At 37.0% G+C, this 23,801-nt stretch overlaps 1 long non-coding RNA gene across 1 annotated transcript; it reads right to left on the reverse strand.

Moving 5' to 3' along the window:
- Nucleotides 1-712: 712 nt before the first annotated feature.
- LOC135599090 (uncharacterized) lies at nt 713-19,576 on the reverse strand. Its single transcript, XR_010481829.1, has 2 exons — nt 19,311-19,576; nt 713-1,124 (listed from the first exon to the last, which is right to left on the reverse strand). It is a non-coding gene; the product is annotated as an uncharacterized LOC135599090 (long non-coding RNA).
- Between the last annotated feature and the right edge of the window lie 4,225 nt (nt 19,577-23,801).

The raw sequence follows: 23,801 nt of genomic DNA on the forward strand, positions 1-23,801 counted from the left end.
ATAAAATGTTGAGTAAATCTGTGGATTGCTTTGGACCAAACATGAGAGGAGGATTAGGTCTGTTTCGATTCATGATCGATGCATTGCCAACAATTTTACAAGTTACAATGGCCAGGCTGTCCAGTCCTAGTGCACCATTTGATGATGTGGTACCATGTGATTGGCTAGGTGTAAGAGTAGTGGACCAAATCTATAAATACATTTTGAAGCCATCAAATAATGTACCATATTAGGTATTGCCTCGATAATGAATGTTCACAGGTAGAATGATGGCATCCAAATAGGAATACCATTTGCATCGGAAACCTCGCATTTTGAAACGCTTTACATTTACAGAATAAAAAACCAACAGTAGAATTGTGGATTAACAAGAAGGGTGTACAGTATCTACAGTATACCTGCTGACTCCTTGTCTCTCTCGTCTCATGCTGACACGGAATAAGCCTCGTGTATTTTCCCTGCAATGTCTTTTCATCTGTGCCCCAATTCTAGAGACGCAAGCAGATCTATCGTTTGCCATGACATTTTTCTCGATTAGTACACAGATTGGATTTATTAAGAATGCCATTCAAATCACCAAATATGTACATAATTGCAGAAACTTCTTTTATAGTCAGCTTCCTACTTTGTCTGGTTAATTCACAGACTACAGCAGGTCTTCTTTCTCTACACGAAGCATCACTTTCTTTCTTCCAATACGACAGTTCTCAGGTAAAGGAAAACTACTATGTAAAGTGACACTTTCCATTTTCCTGTCAAATGTTGTGTAATGGACGATTTCCAGATTGAACTGGAGTCACTAAGATACACCTACAGTCTACCACGTAACTCCATACAAAAAAAAGAAGGAAAGAAGCATAGGTCTCTAATAACATAAGTACTACTTTCGTTTCCAGAGAAAATAATACTCACCAGGACATGTGAAATGCACCATTATTGTTATAGCAAGATTCACATACAGGAGAAAGCATCACCTGTGATGAAAACACCAGGGAAAATATTACTACTTCTGATTCATGGCCCAATTCTCTAAGGTCTTGAGAAGCAGATTTCTCCTAAAAAGGCCAAAAGTCTTCACCACCAGGCTTCTTTACAAAGATCTGATTGTACTCAGGTCGTGATGTCTGAAAAGGGTTAAAACTTTTAGAGAGATCAATGATGAATAAAAATTCCACGGACACATACATGCAGTTTACAACTAAGACACACGTTGTATCCATAAATCATATGTTGGGATGTGACATGCTAATGCAACAAACACACACATAACTGTGACATTTCATGAATCAGCAAATATTGCTGATTTTAGAGTCCTTTCAATTCTGACGCACTCTATATCAAGCATGAATCATCTTAATCATTTTAAAAAAAAAAGGCAGAATAACAAATACATGAAATGACTCCAGCCAATAGACCTGGCAAATATAGACAGACTTCTATTTGTGGGCTGTTCCACCATAACCGCAGGTAGGGATGGCTCACCTTTGAACTTCTCGATATGCCAGTCAAGGTGCGTAGTGTAACAAACAAGTCCTTTGTATATGTTTGTCCATCAGCACTATTGCAGAATCAACTTTGCATCACTCAATTTAACATCACAGTTTTTTTTCACACGATGTCTTTGGAAAGACCACCCATCTACCTCGACTATTCAATGGCCTCAACTAAAATGACCACATAAACCTTGGCAAAAAGATAAGCGAAAGTGCAATGCAATGGAACTTTTGTGGTCAGGGTTTATTCCTCATTAGCCTAGTGGCAGATCAAATGATAATTCACATCATTTTCTGATGACTCAGCCAGTACTTAATATGTAAGCCACAAATGTTATCAAATTGTCCATATTTCAAATTATTTTAGTTGCAATAAAAATATAAAATAATGTGGAAGGAGGGTAGACTAATGAACTATGCAACCATGTCTATATTAATGTCAACTTACTTGTCTAACAACAATAGAATCCCATAAGTTAGTTTTCGGCTGAAGCCTCGGAATCTAGATGCACCTCAATGTATCGTCATCTTCTCCTCTTCGATGATGTATGCTCTTATGCACAATATGTAAATGTTGATGCCTCAAAGAGGCACCTCCTTGAATGAGTCTTTCCCTTTATACAAATTTTGTGAGGCTAGCTATTGAACAATTCCTTAAAAATGGCATCTTTACTACCAGAAAATGTTGATGAAAGTTTAAATAGAATTAATTCTAAATTCAAATTAGGGAAACAAATCTTACAAATTAAAAGTTCTATATTAAGACTAAGACTAAATATATAAGATGTACTATTATATATAGTAAGACAAGAACTAAGGATATAGTTAAATCGAATAAACAAGATGTTCCAATAGGTAAAAATTTCAAATATCTTACAATAATTATTCAACAAGATGAAGAATTTGATAAACATATCATTCATATAGTAAAAAATGGATGATTAAAGTGAAAAGAGAAGTTAAGAGTCTTCTGTGACCACCGAGTATCCTTAGATTAAAAGAAAGTTTTTACTAGACACTTGTTAAGCTATTAACTCCTTATGAGTCTGAGTGTTGGACAGCTAAAAAATTATATATATATATATTATTGTTAAGATGATAATACTGAGGTGGATATATAAAATTACTACAACAACAACAAAATCGTAAGTCCTGACTATTTAGGATCGGCTACATGGATCTTTTTTCGACCATTGAGATCCGTAAATATTCATATGTTAAGATTATTTAAATCTTTATTTATAATTTTTATTTATATATTTTTAGGTCTTTTTTCACCTTTCCTCATGTTACTAACAATAATCTTTTCGCCTCTTCTAATTAACACAACTTATGTCTCCTAATCAAATGTTCATATCATATTAAATGATACTCTCTCATTTTATCCTCTATTGAAGTGATAATTAATTATTCATAATTAAAAATATTTGTTTCTATCTTTCCTAGTAATTCCACACGTTCACCTCAACATTCTTATCTCAATAACACAAGCCTTTTTTGTATATGTTGCTTCTTTACTTCCCAATACTCAAATCCATAAATTATTACTAGTCTAACAATTGTTTTATAAAATTTTTTCTTTAGTCTCAAAGACACCAAATGATCACATGATTCTTAATGCCTCTCATCATTTTAACATTATGTTTTCGCTCTACAAATAACATCTTTATTAATCTCTTCATCTTATTGAATAATTGATCCAAAATACCTAAAGCCTTTACTTAAAGGTACTTTTTGCTCATCCAATTTAATTGTATGATACTATTTAATTCAAGTATTACTAAAACTATATCTCATATATTCAGTTTTAGCCCGACTTAATCTAAAGCATTTAGTTTCTACGTATTATCTTTATAGTTTATACCTCAAGCTTAGAATTAATTTCATTTATACTCTCATCAACTAAGATAATATCTGATGGAGAACCATCTAGCTTTATAAAGGATTTCAAAAAAAGTTATTCCAAGCAAAGAAATCAACAAAAAGTCATCAATTAGTTGGCCTAGAATATCTAAAAGTTGTAAGAAAAATTGAAGAGTCTTTTGATCTTTCTAGGTGCTAACCTAGGGATTCCTTTTGTATTAAGTGTACTCTTATATTAAGTGCACACCTTTATTATTAAGGTGTCCTAAAAGCCATATTTTGAAATTCTAAAAGGCATACATATTTCCTAGGAGATTTTCTTAAGAATCATTGCTTACATTGATTGTATCAAGACTCCTAAATCCCTATAAATAGTGGGGCTTGCCAATGGATCAAACATTTCATATTTGAATGAAAAAAGACTTGTATCTTCTCTCTTCTAGTCTCTTACACTCCTCTCTTGCTATCTTGCTCTCTTGCTTTCTCTTTAATTCTCTCTTCTCTCTATTCTGAATAACAACATTTTGGTATCAGGGCCATCAAAAAACCTGCCCTGTACCCTATTGGGTTCCAACTAGCAGCAAAAGTTTTGATCAACACTCAAGGATTCTTGCACCTCTAACGTCAACCCTTGCATGTGGAGTTGGATTTTGGGGTGACTATCCCTACAAAATTGGTGGACCACTTAGTTCTCGGTGCCTGGTAAGTTTTTTTTAAACTTCACTATATTTTTGTCGAAAAGAAAAATTATTTATTTCATTAGAATGTGGTTTTCATCGGTTCTCCCCCATTTTCTCCTTTTTTTCTATTTATCACCCTCTCTCTCCCCTTTAGCTACAATTACAATACCACTAGATTTTAAACCTTAAAAAGTTGTCCTAAAAAAAAATAAAAAATTAAGAAAAAAAGTGAGAGAACCATTTGAAACATTGCATTTCTACCTTGTGCATTGCAACAATTAACAACATTATTACCAAAAGACAAATTGTCGATAGTATGGGAATCATGTCTAAGCAAGAGAAACCAAACCAATCCTGATCAATCGCTAAACCAACAGAGTCAGATAGATACCCTTAGGACCAAACTAGGAGATCATGATACATGTGTTGAACCAATTATACGACTTAATGACCTAAGTCATAAGAGCTCTCCAACACCTTGAAAAACGACCTACGAATGAGGAGGTTGATGAGTTAGTTAGGCAACATGTCCATTCTCCACAATCCACAACTTCAAATCAAGGAATTTTGCTTACTGCCCAAGCTCCACTTCGAACGAATCTTAGGTCTACCTATAAGGCACTTATTCACAATCATGCTCAAACAATTCTTGATGACGAAGCTTTTGACCTTAATGATGAATTCCTAGAACCTACTAAAAATCAACAAACCCAAGTAATGGGCCAACGAATTAGGTTTGCTGACAATCCGGGAGAAATGGCTAAAAGAGTCAAAGTGGATGTGCTAGACTTTGATGGTAGTTTTGACCCAAATATGTTCGTTGACTAGTTAGATAGTATAGAAGACTACTTTGAGTGGCATGGAATAATGATATTAAACATGTATGATTTGCAACAATGAAAATGGTGGGGTTCGCTAGGAAATATTGCCAACATGTCCAACGTAATATTGAACACTGTCGAGAGTCTCTCATCACTCAATGGGAAGTCATGAAACAAAAACTAAAGAAAAAATATTTGCCAACCTACTTTCACAGCCATCTAATTGAACAATTGTTAACCTTAAACAGTTGAATTTTAGTGTGGTAGGTTATTTAGCTTGATTTGAAGAACTTTCACTTAGGTGTGAAATAAAGGACTAAATCATCATTGTCCGAAGATTTGTTAATGGGTTAAGGTTTAACATCCAACGAGAAGTCTCTTTAGTTTCCCTAACACCATGGAGAAAGCTTCCCGACGAGCTCTTGAGATTAAGTATATCAAACTCTATCCAATTCGTCAAGCATCTTCTCAATTTCTCGACAATAGCACTATTTCTCAATCTATCCCAAAAAGTGGTTCTATCAAGTCAAAAAAATCCCCACTACTAGCAATAATCTTGGCCCAACCATGAATCATCCAACTCGTTCAACCACTGATTCTCATTATTGCCATAATAGAGGTCACATTGCCTCTCAATATCCTCAATATACCCTTATCGTAAAACAACCCAGGATCAAATCAAGTAAAACAAGTAGTTGAATACGAAGCCCACTCAGGTGACGAAAATGGACTAAAAATTGAAGATGCCCATGTTAATATTGTATGTATTATTCTCTTTACTAGTAATGATTCAAATTAATGGAGACGAAAAGTATCCTTCATACTTTTATCCGAAATGGGAAAAGAACTTGTAAGTTTGTTATAATGGGGTAGCACTATGAATGTGGCCTCAAAATCTGCTATCAAGAGACTAAACCTTAAGGTAGTCACATTCAACCCCATTTAAAGTAGCCTGGGTTGACAAAACCACTTTACCTATGACTGAGAGATGTTTGGTACCAATCAAAATAAGCAATTACCGGGATGAGAATTACTATGACTTCCTACCAATGCCATGCCCACATTCTTTTAGGTTGGGTTTGGTTATATGACTTTGATGTTATCAACCATGGAATAGAAAACACCTATGCTTTTCGATACAAAGGCAAAAACATCACCTGCGACCAACAAAATCATCATAAAAAGTCAAATTAGGAACTCCCTAGTCTCTTCCATAAGCCCCAACTACCAAGGGACTCTACTTACTGAATCCTAAATCTTTTAAAATAAAGAGTCTAGACAACAAATTTTGTATGGCCATCATTACCAGAGAAATGTTTGGCCCTTGCACTATTCCTGACCTAACTCTTGAGGTTAAATCCTTATTAGATGAATTATTTGATGGCATATCCTCATAATTACCTAGTAAGTTGCCACCATTATAAGGAATCAAATATGTCATTGACTTTGTCCCAGGATCGCTGCTCTTTAATCTCTCATATTATAGGATGAATCATAAGGAGAGAGTCGAGGTAAACAAGCAAGTTAAAGAACTTTTAGATAAAGGATTTGTGTGACACAGCCTCAATCCTTGGCTCCTTGCATTATCTTTGCCTTGTTAACCCCTAAGAAAGATAGGTCTAGGAGGATATGTATCGATAGTTGAGCGATCAACAAAATAACAATCAAATATCACTTCCCGATTCCTCAACTTGAAGATATGCTAGACCTTCTCGTTGGATCTAGTTTGTTTTTGAAACTTGACCTAAGAAGCTGATACCACCAGATTCGTATTAGACTTGGTGATGAATCAAAAACAACATTTAAAACTCAAGATAGCTTATACGAGTAGTTAGTCATGCCCTTTGGTTTATGCAATGCCCTAAGCACTTTCATGCACTTCATAAATCAAGTTTTACAACCCTACAAAGGCAAATTTATTGTAGTCTGCTTTAACAACATCTTGATAAAGATCAAGATACTACCCTTCAAGTTGCTAAGCTTTGTTAATTTGAAAAAGTGGTCGATCATGCAAACCCATGTCCTATTCCTAGGCTTCATCATTTCTACCCAAGGTATTGCCACTGATCCAGAAAAGATCTGCGTCATTTTATAGTGGCCTGAGTCTAAACCTTTTATGAGATTCAAAGTTTCCATAGATTAGTCTCTTTTCATAGGAGATTTATTATAGGGTTTAGTTCTACCATGGCACCTATCATTGATTGCCAAAAGAAGGGTGAGTTTTTTTGGACCCTGGCCACTACTAAAGCTTTTGCTAACATCAAAACGAGAATGACGACCACTCCTATTCTTAGGCATCCTGACTTTAGTAAACCTTTTGAGGTCACTTATGAGGGGTAATTACAGATTACCCCCTATAATTAACTACATTTAGTATCCCAATCCCTGTACTTTCAAAAGTTACATTGAGATTCTTATACTTACGAAAGTGAAATATTTAACCACGTTGCTCCAACAAAACCCCTCTCTATTTCTTGATTTCTAATCTTGTGAAATTACTTTTTTAATCATTTATAAGGATCTCAATGTTTCATTTTCGTAAATATAGAGATCCCAATATAATTTTTGAAAGTGTAGGAACTGGGATACTAAAGATAACTAATTACAGGGAGTAATATGTAATTAGCCCCACTTATGATGTCTTTGGTATTGGCAAAAGAGGAATTCTAAGTCAAGAGGGTTAATTTATCGTCTGTTTCAATAAGAAACTCAATGATGCAAAACAATATTATTCTACCTACGATAAAGAATTATGTGATTGTGCAATGTCTTAGGTATTGACGATATTTTCTTCTATCGCAAGAGTTTGTCTTATTGTCTGACCACTAGATCCTAATGTACTTAAAGGCCCAAAAGAAGTTAAATACTCGATATGCCAAGTTGTCACGGACTTAGCTGGTTTTGCCTAAGTCGTGCGGCACTCTTGTGTGTTCGTCCACAAAGGTCAGCCTCCCCAAAGCCTCCCATGGTCCCTTAGGACCCACAAAAGAGAAAACGGGTTAGAGAAAATGCCTCACTCGGGATCCACAAGCAAACATTCCAGGAAACACTTCATAGACAATGCAAATTATAAACAGACTTTACAAGCTCTGAACAGTTGCACAACAAAGGGTCAAAATGATCCATTACAGACCGAAAATCTCTCACAAGTGTCCACATGACACAACATTTATTTACAAGCCTAAAGCTACCACCAAACCCAACTAAAATGGGACTATTAAGCCTTCGGCCATCCCTCTACATGTTGTGCAAAGCATGAACATACCAAAAGACACGAACATACATAAGCATTAAATCAAACATCCTGTTTCGAAGTTTGTACGTGACATTCTCCCCCACTTATTCCTTCGATGTCCTCGTCGAAGCCTTTGTGAACACTGCAACTCTTCGCCTTTACTGAGTCTTCAATCTTCTGCTCCAGTTGCAATGTGCCTCTTGGCTCCCAGTTGCTCTCCGCTGCTGTTTTTGAGTGGTCGAACCTTTGATCCGCCATGCTGCTTCAACTCACCAATGACTCTGACTCTGGTGTGGGGTTGGCTGAGTTGTGTTGATCCTTGTTGATTCCTGCGGATCCTCCAAATGAAGGAAAAGACCATCCTTACTATGCGTCAGTCTCTCAGATGCCTCATGCTGCTTGAACTGGGTGGATGCTGGTTGGAGCTTTAACGAGCATCGCCTCGCAAACTTTGACCCCCTGCTTCAACACCTCGGTATTCTCCAAGCAGATCCCTTTGGTCGATGGAAAGACAGACTGCAACTCCCATACATGGCCTCTGCCATCACGTTATAGGGTTTGCAACGATTCTGTTCTCCTTAGCTTCCTTGGTAACAACATTCGCTTACTCGACCTTGTCCTCTGACGTGTCGGGCTCCCTTAAGCGAATATGGGCTTTGGAGCAGTCCAACTCTCCAACTGCTTCGATCATACCTCTACATGATTAAGTCCCTCCAATGGGACTTACTGGCACTTGCATTCAAACTTTTTCCTTAGTGAAACACAGCCCCCATATGCTGATGACCAAGACTTACATCCGATGCAAAATTCAATGCACGCACGGAAGAGCCGCCTCTGCCGTACCGTGGCCTTCACTCCTTGAATCCATAGCCCTTCTTGCCGTCGTGTTGTTCACCGAAGTGGAGCTTCCAGTAGCTCTCGATCATACCTCCGTATGATCTAGTCCCTCACGGAACTATGTCGTGTGCATCGCATTGCCACGAACTGTTCCACCACGATCCCCTGCACCATGTCACCTCCTGGTGACATCTCTATTGCATTCTGATCCTTATGGGATGAACTCGAATTGTGATCCCTCTATGTGTGGCCTCTGCCAATACATCGCAGGGTCTCTTCCACCTTCGATTTTGTTCGCTCCTTTGGCACTTCATCCACCCACTCTTGGGTCACACTTAGATGAAGCACCGCTCTAGGACAGTCCATCGCCTAGTAGCTCCCGAAGTCCACCGACTTCGCTGAAAATGGTGCAACATTGTCTCAATCCTGGGCCTCTGCCCCTACCAGCACAATCTATGCTGCGCACCGCTTCCTGCCTAGCAACTTGACTGGTAAATCTGTGGCATATTCTTCAAGAGTACTCGCCTCCGCGTCCTCTTGCCCCGTGCTAAGGCCTTCTAAACCCAACTTCGCCTCCGCAAATTGAGTCACCTTAGTTCCTCCATCAAATGCTTTTTCGAGATAAGGTGCATGTGCCCAGAAGCTCCCTTCGTCTTTGGCACCATGCAAGATGAATCTGCTCCGTCAGAATGAAGGACCCATGGAACAACATGATCCTGCTCTTGCCTCTGCAAGAGTTCATGTCCTTCACCTCCATCCAAGGAAAGCACTGTGCCTCCGCTCCATGTTCCATCTTCTATGTTGTCTCCCTTCATGCGGCTTGGGTACTTCACCAAGTTACACCCAAGTTGCTCCGCTCCTCGTTTTTGCATTGAGTTGATGGTGGCCCTCGCGCCCACCATTCCACGGGTCAGCCCTCCCTTGAGTCTGATCTCCATATCGACTTCAAGTGTGCCTTCGTTTGTGTTGCATTGGGTCGCTCCCCCACTTAATCTCGCAATGCATCCACCAATGCATTCTCTCGAGCGAGATCATGCGATGACTCCTCGCCGCTTGCTCAATCCATTGAGCTTCGTGGAGTTGTTGTTTGTTGAGGTACTCCTCAACATGTGAGGTCTGTCCCACATGATTCTCTCTCTGGAGAGCCGGGACTTATTCCTCCTGGATAACTATCCCGTTGGAGCAACATCTCTCTTCGTTTCGGAGACCACCATCCCCTTGGACTACTCCGATTTGCTGAACAAACTGTGCATTGTTCTGCCTCCTACAAACGCACTTGCTAGATTGCGACTCCACGTCAATACAGCCCCCGCTGCACCACTCAAGGCCTAACAACATGCTGAACTCGTTGCACACTTCAACCTCCTACGGACGTATCCTTCACATGCCGAAGAGAAAGTTTCAATGCTCCATGGCGCCGAGTTTCGGTTGCCTTGGGATGGCCGCGAACATTCCATCGTCCGTATACAAGCCCATGTATGAGTACTGAATTCTTTGAGTTAGCAATTTCCCTCACCTCTGTGAGCTTTGCACAACTCTTTCGGTCGCTGAGCAACTCATTCCACCTTGCATGGTCTCATCCTTTACCAAGCGCCTCGCTTTCCTTGAGCACCATCAAGTATAGTTGTCAACGTTGAGCCGTAGCTCAAACTCAGCCATCCCAACCTTTGTGGGCTCCACATTCTTCCAAGCTTGCCTGTTCTCGTGGTGCCTCTTGCGCGAAGGGTTGGCCATTCCTATAAATGTCAATCTCAGATGCTCGCTCCTCCGAGCGACTCCTTTTCCCTACATCTCCATGCCCGTTTTCCCCCAAACGATCGCGCGTGTGCTAACTGCCCTCAACGCGGCCCCGTTAGGTCCCCCACATTTGCATGCTAAGTGTTTCTATGAGTGCTTGTCCCGCTTTGATACCATCTGTCACGGACTTAACTAGTTTTGCCTAAGTCGTGCGGCACCCTTGCGTGTCCGTCCGCAAAGGTCAACCTCCCCGAAGCCTCCCATGGTCCCTTAGGACCCACAAAAGAGAAAACGGGTTAGAGAAAATGCCTCACTCGGGATCCACAAGCAAACATTCCAGGAAACACTTCATAAACAATGCAAATTACAAACAAACTTTACAAGCTCTGAACAGTTGCACAACAAAGGGTCAAAATGATCCATTACAAACTGAAAATCTCTCACAAGTGTCCACATGACACAACCTTTATTTACAAGCCTAAAACTGCCACCAAACCCAACTAAAATGGGACTATTAAGCCTTCGATCGTCCCTCTACGTGCTGTGCAAAGCATGAACATACCAAGAGACACGAACATACATAAGCATTAAATCAAACATCCTGTTTCGAAGTTTGTCCGTGACAAAGTGGGGTGAGTTTCTTAATGAATACTCTTTTGTAATTAAGCATTATTCTAGCACTCAAAACAAGGTTGTTGATGCCCTTAGTCGAATTTCTACAATCTTGTCTACCATGAGTATCAAGGTAATACGATTTGAGCAATTAAAGAAAGAGTATATACCCAATGTTTAGAATTTAATCACATCTATCAAGAAATCCAAAATAGAAACTATCGTGAGCATATAGACTTCATTCTTAGGCATGGTTACCTTTTTCGATCCACTAGATTATGTGTTCCCCATTCCTCCCTTCGAGATTTATTTGGGAAATACATGCAAGTGGATCAGCAAGTCACCTAGGCCGAGACAAAACCATTGCATTAATCAAGGATAGATTTTACTGATCGTCTTTAAAGTGATAGGTTGCTCGAGTAGTGTTGTAGTGTCACACTTGTCAAATTGTCAAAACTCACAAACGCAATACTGACCTATACACCCCATTACTTATTCTATACTCATCATAGCAAGATGTAAGTTTAGATTTTGCCCTTAGACTTCCCAAAACAGCTCGTGGCCATGACTCTTCTGGTTGTTGTTGATCGATTTTCAAAAAATGACCCACTTTATCCCATGGAATAAGACCAATGATGCCTCACACATTGCTAAATTATTCTTTCGAGAAGTGGTTAAATTACATGATTTGCCCTCAACCATAGTGTCCGATAAGGATGTAAAATTTGTTAGCTATTTTGAAAAACTTTGTGGAAACTATTTAGCACAATATTGAAATTCTCTTCAACCTTTCACCCCAGACTGATAGTCAAATTGAGACTATTAACCGTTCCTTAGGAAATCTTCTTAAATATTTAGTTGGGGAGAAACCGAAAAATTCGAACTTAACCTTACCCACAACAGAGTTTGCATACAATAACCCAATCAACCGCTCCATTGAAAAAAGTCCATTTGAAGTTGTCCTCAACTATACTCCTCGTACACCCATTGACCTTGCACCCCTTCCACTTGACTATCGTGCCTCAAAACTAGTTCACTCCTTCAATCAACATATCCATGATTTATATGTTGAGATTCGATATAAAATTGTCCTAAGTAATGAAAGTTACAAACTTGCTGCTAATGCACATCGTAAGAGTTAAAGAGTTTCAAATTGGTGATTATATCTTGGTTCACATTTGTCCTGAGAAATTTCTTAAAAACTCATTCGAGAACTTGCATGTCCGAGCCATTAGTTCTTTCCCCATTATCCATAAACTAGGATTAAATACATATATGCTCAATTTACCTTCTGACTTAAATATTAGTTCAATTTTCAATATGGAGAATTAAACTCCATATCATGGTATTTTTTAGCCTCCTTTGTCTACTAGTATTCTTACAAGTGACAATCCTCTCAAAGCATAGACTCTCTCACGACACAGGGATGACATAGAAGTCATTCTTGATGACCGCCTTGTTACATCTGCTACTAGCATTACTCAACACTTCCTTGTCAAGTGGCATGATCGTCTAGCTTTTGATGCCACTAGGATTTTATTGGAGGAACTTTATGACTTTGCATCAGAATTATTGGACCAATACTTTACAGATCACTCCCCGGAGTCGAGTTTTTTTCCACCATGGGAGAATGATGGAGCAGTGTCTGCCATACCGAATCGTACCGCCCGGTACGGGCGGTACATACCGGTCCGACAGGCCAACGGTACGCAGACCGCCCGGTACCAGTCCGCACTGTAGCAGTGCTACAGTGCTCGGTACACCTGGGTGTACCGCTCGATACACCGTACCGTACCGGTACCGAGCCCAGGTCGAAATACCGGTACGGTATGATATTGCGAACCTTGTGATGGAGAACCATCTAGCTTTATAAAGAAATTTAGAAATGTTTATTTTAGGTAAAGAAATCAATAAAAAATTATTAATTAGTTGGCATAGAATATCTAAAAGTTGTGTTGAAAATTGAAGTCTTTTGGTTTTTCTAGGTGCCAACCTAGGAACTCCATTTATATTAAGAGCACTCATTTACTATTTGGGTATCCTAAAAGTCATATTTTGGAATTCCAAAAGACATACATGTTTCCTAGGAGATTATTCTTAAAATTCATTACTTACATTGATTGTATCAAGGCTCCTAAACCCCTATAAATAGTGAGGCTTGTCAATGGATCAAACACTTCATATTTGAATGAAAAAAGGCTTGCATCTTCTCTCTTGTAGTCTCTTACACTCCTCTCTTGCTTTCTCTCTATTTCTCTCTTCTCTCTATTCTGTTTTACATTAATATCATTAGCAAATAACATACACAATAATGGTCTATTCTATAAATGACTAATAAGTTCATCTATTATCAATGTGACAAGGTAAGAGACATAAAACAGATCCTTGATGTAATCTTTTACTAATAGGATACTCACTGGATGCACTCCCTATAATCTAACAATAGTAGTATTATTATCATACATAACCTTAATAACATCAATATAATTAATGAATACATGTTTCTTTTCTAAAATCCATAATAATAAATCTCTATTCTCTAAATTAAAAAATCCATATACAAATCTTTTATCTCTATAATTTTCATTAATTGTTTTGATAAATAAATAACTTCTATTGTGCTCTTTCAAGCATTAAATCAAATTGTTTTTCAGAGATATTTGTTTCAAATCTTATCTTACTTCCGATAACTCTTTTCCAAAGTTTCATAATATGTCTCATGATTTTAACCGTCTATAATTAGAATAATTATAAATTATCACCTATATTCTTGTAAATTAGCACTAAGAAACTTTTATTCATCAAACATCTTTTGAACCTTATAATATTGTTAACTAAACTAATTAATCAAGCTACTCCTTAATCTCTTAAACTTTTCTAAACCTCGATAGGGATAACAACAGGTCTCCCCCTTAGTTATTTTCATCTTTTTAAAGTTTTTTTTACTTCAATAACTCTAATTTTTATGAAAAAATCCATGATTATTAAATCTATCACTATTATATATCGTTAAAGTCATTTATGGAATGTTCATTAAATAATTTATAAAAATAATTTCTACATCTTTTCTTAATTTCGTTATCATCAACAAGTATTCTTTCATCTTCATCTTTAATACATCTAATATTATATAAATTCTTACGCTTTCTTTTCCTAGCTTTAGCAATTTGATATATATTTTTTTTTCATTTTTAGTATCTAATTTCTTATAAAAATTATTATAAGCTTTACGCCTTGTCATCCTAACCTCGTTTTTAGATTCCTTATATCTTTTTATTGTTTTCTCCTTTTTACAATTTTATCAATCTGCAAAACATGATCTTTTAGTAATAATTGCTTTTTAAACTTCCTTACACCACCACCAACTCTCTATTAAGGCTACACCTTTACAGTTTCGCCAAAGATATCTTTTGTTAAGCTCTTAATTTTATTGATTATCGTAGTCCAAATAATATTAATATTGTCATATTTTAGGTTCTAAGTCATCTCCCTTTTCATCCTATTATTAAAAATCCTTATACTATCATCTTTAAAACTTCACCATCTATCTTTATCTTCTTCGATTTTCTACAACAAATATCTTATACCATTAATCCATGTTGATTCGTCAAAATTTCGCCGGGTATAACTCTACAATTCTTACATATAACTTTATCAACCTTTTCTAGTAAGAAAAAAGTCAATCTAACTATTTGTAATCACACTTATAAGTAATCAAATGTTTATCTTTTTTACTATTTATTATACCACCACTTTTATTTCACTCCTCATAACCAAAGTCCCTTGCATCCCTTTAAATTCAATGTATGTTTTTTCTACATGATCATTCAAATCTATCATCCAATTATAAGCTTTTCCGTATAGGTATTCCTTAAATGAGATCATCTAAATTTTCCAAAAATTCTCTTTTGATTTGATTATCTAGTCCAACTTAAGGGGCATAAACACTTATGACATTCAAGGCATCTTCTCTTAAGACAAATTTTAGAATTATAATTCTATCTCTAAATATTTTCACATCTACAACATTGTTCTTAAGACTCTTATAAACCATAATTCCTACACCATTTCTGTGTTTAACTTTTCTGATATAGCAAATTTTAAATCAAAGCAATAACTTAGTTTCTCCTACCAACTTGGCAAATTTTAACCATCAATCTAGCTAGAATTCTCTCTTACCAACTTAGTTTCTTGTAAATAAATAATATATATTCTTCTAATCATAGTATCCACAATTCTAATCTTTTTCCTAAAAGTATTCCTATGTTCTATCTTGCTAACATAATCCTTTGTTCTTGAACTAACTTCTTTGCTTGCATAAGCCCAAAGCAATAAGAGAATCCTTGCCTACTTTGCACCACATCTAGGTGCCAATGTGATGGGCCACTTTCGAGCAACTTCCTAGTCCATCGTTTGCAATTCAGGACACCTAAGTAGTGAAGGTACCTTGCATTACTTTCAGTTGACAACCTAATCATAAATTGAAATTTGATTAAGATCCATTTGCATGATATCTGATGTAGTTTTACACTGGCTGTTTATGTGTGAAATTACTAAAAAAAAATGGTGTCATTTGTGAAAAATTAGGTGTATATTTTATGTATAAAATAAGAAAGAAGAAATCAAGATAGTATGGACTTGTGTTTAAGAGGCTTACAGATGCTACAGTTAGAAGTTATGAGATAACTAGTGTTTGATGGCATAAGGAGATATAGAGAAAGACCTAAGACGATGTTAATAAATACTATAAATAAAGATTCAATTTAACTGAAGATATTGCTTTTTCCAGACCTCAATGGCAATAAAAGATCTAGGTAGCCAAACCCAAATAGTTAAAAGTTATAACATTGTAGCTTGTTGTTGTTGTTGTTGTGAAGTTACTAATGTTTGTTTCCTTCTCAATCCATTTAATAAGCTTAGCCTTAGCATCTTTTCACTTCATTTTATAAGCTTAGCCTTAATATCTTCTCATTGCTATAGTTTCCAAAATGTACCAACTATATACTTCCTTTGGCACCATGCAAAAACACTCATAAAGAAGAGTCAAATATAGGTCAACAATGTCATAACTTTTAGGTTATTATCCCATCATAATTAAAAAAAAAAGCTATTATCTTATCTGACTACATATAAAAAAGACCATTTTACAAACAGAGTAGCTTCCATTTTACACCATCACCTTAGCTATGTCTATAATGATAGTGGCTAATGGGCCCATGTTTATACCCTCATCCGTTCTTCTACCGATAAAGTGAGATGAGGGGTGGGTTCAAAACTTGGTAAAGAATTGACCAAATATTAATACTATAAACCATCTATTTCTTATCAATGCTTCACCAATGGCAAGGTCAAGCATAAGCACATCCTCCTAGAGAGTCAAAGAACATACAGAAATCCTCCAACTCAATCCTCCAAAAACTGATTCATGACCACCTTTTGCGGAACTCAAGTCTATAGTTAGCAACATCAGTCACTGCTTGATCAGTATGCTATACAACAATAAGTATCAAATTGAATTTGTCTGATTTTTCATCCTTATAGAAATCTCCAAAGGAATTTGTTTGAGTAAATCAAACCCAATTGGTGTTAGTTGATTTTGTCTAATTCTAGCCAATTGACTACCACAAAAGAAGAAAAAGTGGGGAAGAGCAAAAAGAAGCAAAAGGATAAGACAGAAGTTAAGTTAGAGGGGAAAAAAGAAACATTTGTATATGTTTGTGAAACAGTGAAGAAGATCCTGCTATTATGCATTTGTCACTTACTACAACAACTGCATTTGTCATCTACCAGCATTATGGTAAATTTATTTGAGTAGCACTGTGTAAGATAAAAGAAAGGATATGGGGAGAAAAAATGGGAGGACCTCTTAAGGAAATAGGCATTCTACATCAAGAAAGAAGACATCATGAAATTTGGAATTAATATCAAATTCATAGTCACTCTTGTTTGTCCAAATGATTTTTTTTGTTAATCTCTGTATTAGCCTCGACTTTATCTGCATGGTAATTTGAAAAGCACTAGGGCTACAAATGGGACCCATTGCTAACATCTAAGTTCTCAGTTGACAAATTTTGGATCTTTCTGCATAAATTATAAAACATTTTTTACTACAATAATATATTTGTATGTTGTAATAATTATTTTATTTTCTTGCAAAAATATACATAATTTTTTAATGAATAAATGTTCATTGTTTTTCAAAGGTAAAAGAATCTTTTACACTAACATATAATACTTCTATTTTCAAAACAATATTATACATTCAATAACATTTTACCATTGTTATGATTTTTAAGTTTTTATAATTTTAAAATATTTCTCAAGTGATCCCGATCATATTGATCCGACCCAACCAATTCTACCAATATTGATTATATCATTCGTAGCTCACTTCCATCCTGATCTTGTATTTTGCACTAATAACTTTCAGGATCTTTGTTGATATTTACTAGAATTTTATTTTTGGCCGCCCAAGTAATTCATGTAATGGCTAGGCCTTGTCCCGACAGTAAATTTATAGGTGTCCCTTTCTTTTCTAAGGAAAACTTTGCATCTAATTTTGATAAGATGGGTGCATGAAACGAAAATGAAATAACATAGTTACTTACTCTTACTATTCATGTGTTAAATGATATTGTAAAAATTAACAAATATGGGCATCCTTCTTTATTATTCATATCACTGGAACAAGTTGTATGATGGAAGATGGTATCACAAAGCATGCATTTGGCCTTCATAATATTTAAAATTTTACAGCATTTATGATCAGTAATAGTTTCATAACTAACAAAAAAAAAGGTTCCCTTCTTTTTTCTCATATATTGAATATGTAGGATTATGTTCAGGGATAAAAATTTTAGATTCAGTCTCAAGCAAAACTTTTTTCTTAAAAGGTACTATAGGTTTCATACTCCAACAGGTTCTATGATGGATGATATTATCATATCTTATCTAAACCTAGCATATATAGAGATTGATTTTTTATCTTCAAGGGGATCAAAATTTTATAACAATTATATATGTCATGGATTTAGCTAGTTTTGTCTATGTCATGCGGCACCCTTGCATGTCCATTTGCAAAAGGTCAGTCTCCTCGAAATCTCTTATGGTCCCTTAAAGATTTACAAAAGAGAAGACGGAATAGAGGAAACGTTTAACTCAAGATCCCACAAGCAGATATTTCAGCAAACACTTGATAGACAATACAAATTATAAACATAGACTTAGCAAGCTCTAAACAATCACGTGATAAAGGATCTAAGGTGGTCTGCCATGATAAAAAGTCACCACAAGTGCTCACGTGACACCGTTACATAACAAGACAGCGAACTAGCCCTTTCATTGGTACAATTTAAATTCTGACTACAACTATGACATCACTAATAATTTCTTATTATTGTGGCTTCCAATTTTTACAGTTCCATATATTTATCTTTAGAGCAAACTTCCTAACTTAATTTTAGCGAAGACATAAATACAATATTAGTATTCATTTTTTTACATAATGATGATATCGATTCTTTTCTATTACTCTTGGAGCCCCCTGATAAATCCTGGTTTCAACTCTGGGCCTTAAATTTCAGATATATATATAGTAAATCAATAAAACTATAAATAAAGAGCAGAATTTTTTCATCAAGTTGAGTGGACTAAGAAAAATAAATATAAGCCTACCACGCTTTCCTTCCATCCACCTTCATAGCGAGAAATATGTGACACATCCGGTCAATTAAGAGAAGAAAATAGATCAAGCCGACTGGGGAACGAAGGCGCATGCTTGAAAAAGTAATCGATCTCATTTTCTTTCTAATAAACCGAGCTTAATTAAAAACCATTTCTGCATAAACTTGCAATCAGTGTAAAGATTTAACCAATTTACAATCTTAAAAGTGTGAATTAGGGATTTTCTACTCGATAAAGGGTGAATTCCCCGACCCCGAGCCTAATTCGAATAGCAAAGCTATTATCATTCGAACGATGTCGAAGAAAAGAACAATTATGTGAAGATAATCTTGTGGCAAAATGTACTCACCAGATCTTTGAATATGATGAAAGCGACGAAGAAGAAGAGGAAGAAGAGGATCTCAAACTCAGCGAGATGGACGAAGGCGAACACCGAGCTCACCGCCCTCGTCAGCAACGACTCCCGCAGGACGGGAGGTCTGCCACGCCGCTGCATCGCCGACCTGTTGGATCTGCTCTGATCGGAGGACGCGAAGCCGCCGTCGGAAGGAAGCACACACACAAACCTCAGCGAAGAAGAATCGTGCAGAAACTAGCTAGTTCTTTTCTTTGCTCACGCGAAATCCACGTGAGTGCAATGGGGGAGGTTTTTTTATTAGGTAATTTATAAAAAAATAATAATGAGATTTTACGATGACCCTATATTTATTTTTTACCACGGATAACTCCTTTGTTTAAAATACCAAAAATACCTTTAAAATTGGGTTGATCCTTTTTATTGAATTGGGTAGCTTGATTCAAACTCGATTGATCCGTTGGTTCAGGCCAATTGTGATCATAGTATGGGTCGAATGGATTTTGATCGAATTCTACAAAGTAAATCGGGTTAGATTTTGGGTAGTAGAGACCAATGCTTCTTTCCATGCTCTACTCCTCTATAGCGCTGAACGACAACAATATCCTCCTCTCTCAAGCGATAGTAAAATCCTCTATTCCTCTTTGGCCATGAAGAACAATGATATCCTCGCTTCTTTGGTGGCAACGAATTCCTCTGCTCCTCTCCGATAACAACAAAGTCCTTTGCTCCTTTATGGTATTTGCAAACGGCAATGGCATCCTCCCCTCTCCGGTAGTGATGAACTCCTTTGCTCCTCTCTAGTATTTGCATCGACGACAACCTCATCTTCTCTCCAACTATAAATGGTAGTGTCTTCATTATCGATAATATCCTCCCCTCTCCAATGACAAACTTCTCCCTTTTTTTAAAAAGAAAAAGTGATAATTTTATTTGAAACTCTTTTTTTTTGTTGATTCATTATGTGTGCTAATCCTATTAACATTGTGAGAGTCCTTGGAGGTTTCGTTTTTGTATTATGAAAATGATTGACTATTCACTAATTATTGATATTTATATTTTTGACATAATATAAGGATTTTATTAGCTTTTGATGAAATGATGGGAGATTGATGATCTAAACTAAAAGAGAGTCTTTGTTGGTGAAATTGTTATTGTTGAGATGTCAAGATCTTGGGTCTAGATCAGTAAGCTTAGTGGAGGTATTTAGAAGTGTGATTATATTTGCAACACCTTCTAGGATTATTATTGATAGTATTCTATGTTCATAATGAGGTTTGAGCTAATTAATTCTTTTTTTTAGTTATAATCATGTGTGAAATTATAAATATAACTTTCTCTTGAAAGAAGTAATATTTTTCAAATCTTATTTTAGTGTGTGTATAATTATCTTAGAGGATTTATATTTCTTATCTTAATTGATGAAATTGGAGAAACACCAACTACATGTTTTGCATAGTGAAAATAATTTATAAATATCAAACGTTTAGAATAGTCGCTTTCTATGACTTTTTACTTTTATATATTTAAACTTTAGATACAATGTCTCTTATTTATAATATTTAATTTTGTATATAAATAGAATAGCACCAGGATGTAGATTTCTTTGACTTAGGGGTAAGAAAGTAGATCAAGTAGCTACTACAAGTAATATATATCATAACTTAATAAATTATATTAATCATTATTAAGTTATATATAACTATTTTTTTAAGGTGTAAAGTTGAATATGCCTAAATCAACCATTCCTACATCTTCATCCTCACTTGTGTCACCCCCTCATTCACCACCACATGCTTCCTCAGCTTCCATGTCACTCCCTCCATAATATATAGTTAATTATCATTGTTATATCAATCATTTTATACATTTTATTTGTAAATTGAGTGGTAGGAGTTTAGTCGCATGATATCTATTTTTACTAGGCTATGTCATCTTCCTTAGGAGAACACCTCCTTCTAATATAATAGATATTCCTAACATTCCTACGTATTAGTCTGCTCTGTATAGTATTTTGTAACATTGTACAAAGGGATCCATTTTTCACTTTTGGTGGTGTCCTAGTTGTGTTTAGCCCAAGCAATGTTGCTTTGATTTTGAGAGTTCCTAACCATAGATCATAGATATTAAACCAATGGGTTTGAGTTATATGTTTACGAAATACTATAAAGATCAACCCTCTAGTAAACAAAATATAGAATAGTTAATGTGTAGGCTGTGTTGAATCTCATATTTTGATGATGAAACTACTTGATATATGTTTATGATTTAATCTGCGTTTTAAGTGACGCAGGATGCTTCGATCAGGATGAGACAATTAAAGCAGGAAAATCATGTTGTGCCGGAGGAACATGTCAGAAGATTGGACGTCGGGCCGGTGGATCGTTCGACGTATCAACAGAAGGCTTCGGGCCGTGGACTCGGGCATCGGGCCAAGAAGAGCGGGTATTGTGCCAAGGATATCGGAGTTGCGAAGTCAACTGACCGATTGGGCAATAGGCTGCAAGAGAGGACGATGCGCCGAAGAATCGGACGAAGCATCGAGGGACCAATGACATGCCGGACAACTTGGTTAATTGCTTAGGATTAATTATCTCGATCGAAGTTTTGTTTTAAGTGTGCAGGATTAACTACGATGGAAGAAAGACATGCAGCAGGAGTTGCGCCGGAGTCAAGACAATGATCACGTTGGGAGTTCGAGAGTTCAACGGAAGTTCGGACAGTCGTCGGAGGTTCTGCGAGAACAAATCCGAGAAGTCCATGAGCTTGCCAAAGAAGCTCGTCGGAACTCGCCAAGTGGATCGTCGCAAGTCCAGGAGTTTGCCGGAAGTCCGCAGGAGCATCACCGAGGGTTTATTGGATGATCGACGGAAGTTCGCCGGAAGCTCGCCGGAAGAAGCGATTGACGCACCGGAGCAAGTTGCAGTAAATGTCTTAGGAAAAATCATAGTTAGCACAATGATTAAGTTGGAAATGGGAGGTGATCCCATTAACTTAATCTTGGGGCAATTGGGCCCTTGAAAAACCCAAATTGGGCCGAATGGATCAACCCATTTGGACCCTGATTTCTGGCGGGAGGTGCAACCGCCCAAGCCAGGAGGTAGCACCGCCTGGGCTAAGTCTCCGAGCAAGACTGGGCAGTGCAACCGCCCCAGCCAGGAGGTGGCACCGCCTGGGCTCAGTCTCCGAGCGAGACTGGGCGGTGCAACTTCCCCTGACAGGAGGTGGCACCGCTTGGGTTCGGTCTTCGAGCACTGGCTGAGCGGTGCAACCACCTCAGTCAGGAGGTTGCACCGCCTGAGCTCGGTCTTCGAGCTCTGGCAGGAGGTGCAACCACCCCTGACAGGAGGTGGCACCGCCCAGAGGCTCAGTCTTCGAGCTCTGCCAGGCGGTGCAACCGCTCCAGTCAGGAGGTGCAACTGCCTGATCCTAGAATTTCGGGAATTGACAGTTTTGAGCTCCAAATTTGAACTGGGTTAGGGCCTATAAATACCCCACCCATTCAGCACTGAAAGGGCAACGAACTAACACCGAAATCTTGATCTTGTTCTGTGATTTTTAGAGCTCAAAATTGTTGTAAAGGCCAAAAGTTCTTCTCCCTCTTTTCTTCCAAGTTCTGAGCTGTAAAGAGAGGAGAAAAAATTCTGTAATTGTTGTCTCCTAAGCCCGTCAAAAGAAGTGAAACTGTAAAAGGGTGGTTGGCCTTCGCCTATTGAAGGAAGGCATCTAGTTGACGTTGGTGACCTCGTTGGTGGAGGAAGCCAAAAGTGGAGTAGGTCAAGATTGACCGAACCACTCTAAATCTCGGTTTGCATTTACTTTGAGCATTTTATCTTTATTGCAAACCTCCTCTAAAGCTTACTGCTTTCTGCGCATATACGATCGGGTTTCAGCTTTGCACTTTCCGAATTAACGTTTAGACGTAAATCTGTTTTTTCGTACGATCATCATATTTCAGTTTGCGTTTACATTTTGATTTCTATCTTAACTGCAAACTGCCTTAATATCCTTGCTTAAGCTGCATCTCGCCTAATCAAGTGATTTATGAATCAGCATTTAGACGTAAATCAATTTCTTCGTACGAACGTCATATTTCAGTTTGCGCTCGTATGCTAGTTTTCATCATAACTGCAAACTGCCTTCATAGATTGATTTTAATGTCATCTCGCTTGATCTTAAGTTAAAGTAATCTTAAAATCGGCTTTCACACCGAAATCGTTTTTATCATTCGAACGTTTTTTTCGTCGAAAGATTTCCGCTGCACTAATTCACCCCCCCCCTCTTAGTGCTCTTGATCCTAACAGGCTGGTGTCTAATGATGATGACGTTGACATTGTCGACTTTTGTCGATTGTATGCATATTTTGTATATTTTAGTTTATATTTTATTTTGTTAAATAAATTATACTTTACCTCTCAACAATTAATATTCATTGACAAACTACAAATGGGCAATGAGTATCCATTCTTACGTTACCATTAAGAT

Source organism: Musa acuminata, chromosome BXJ2-1, assembly GCF_036884655.1.
Source record: "Musa acuminata AAA Group cultivar baxijiao chromosome BXJ2-1, Cavendish_Baxijiao_AAA, whole genome shotgun sequence".
Lineage (NCBI taxonomy): Eukaryota > Viridiplantae > Streptophyta > Magnoliopsida > Zingiberales > Musaceae > Musa > Musa acuminata.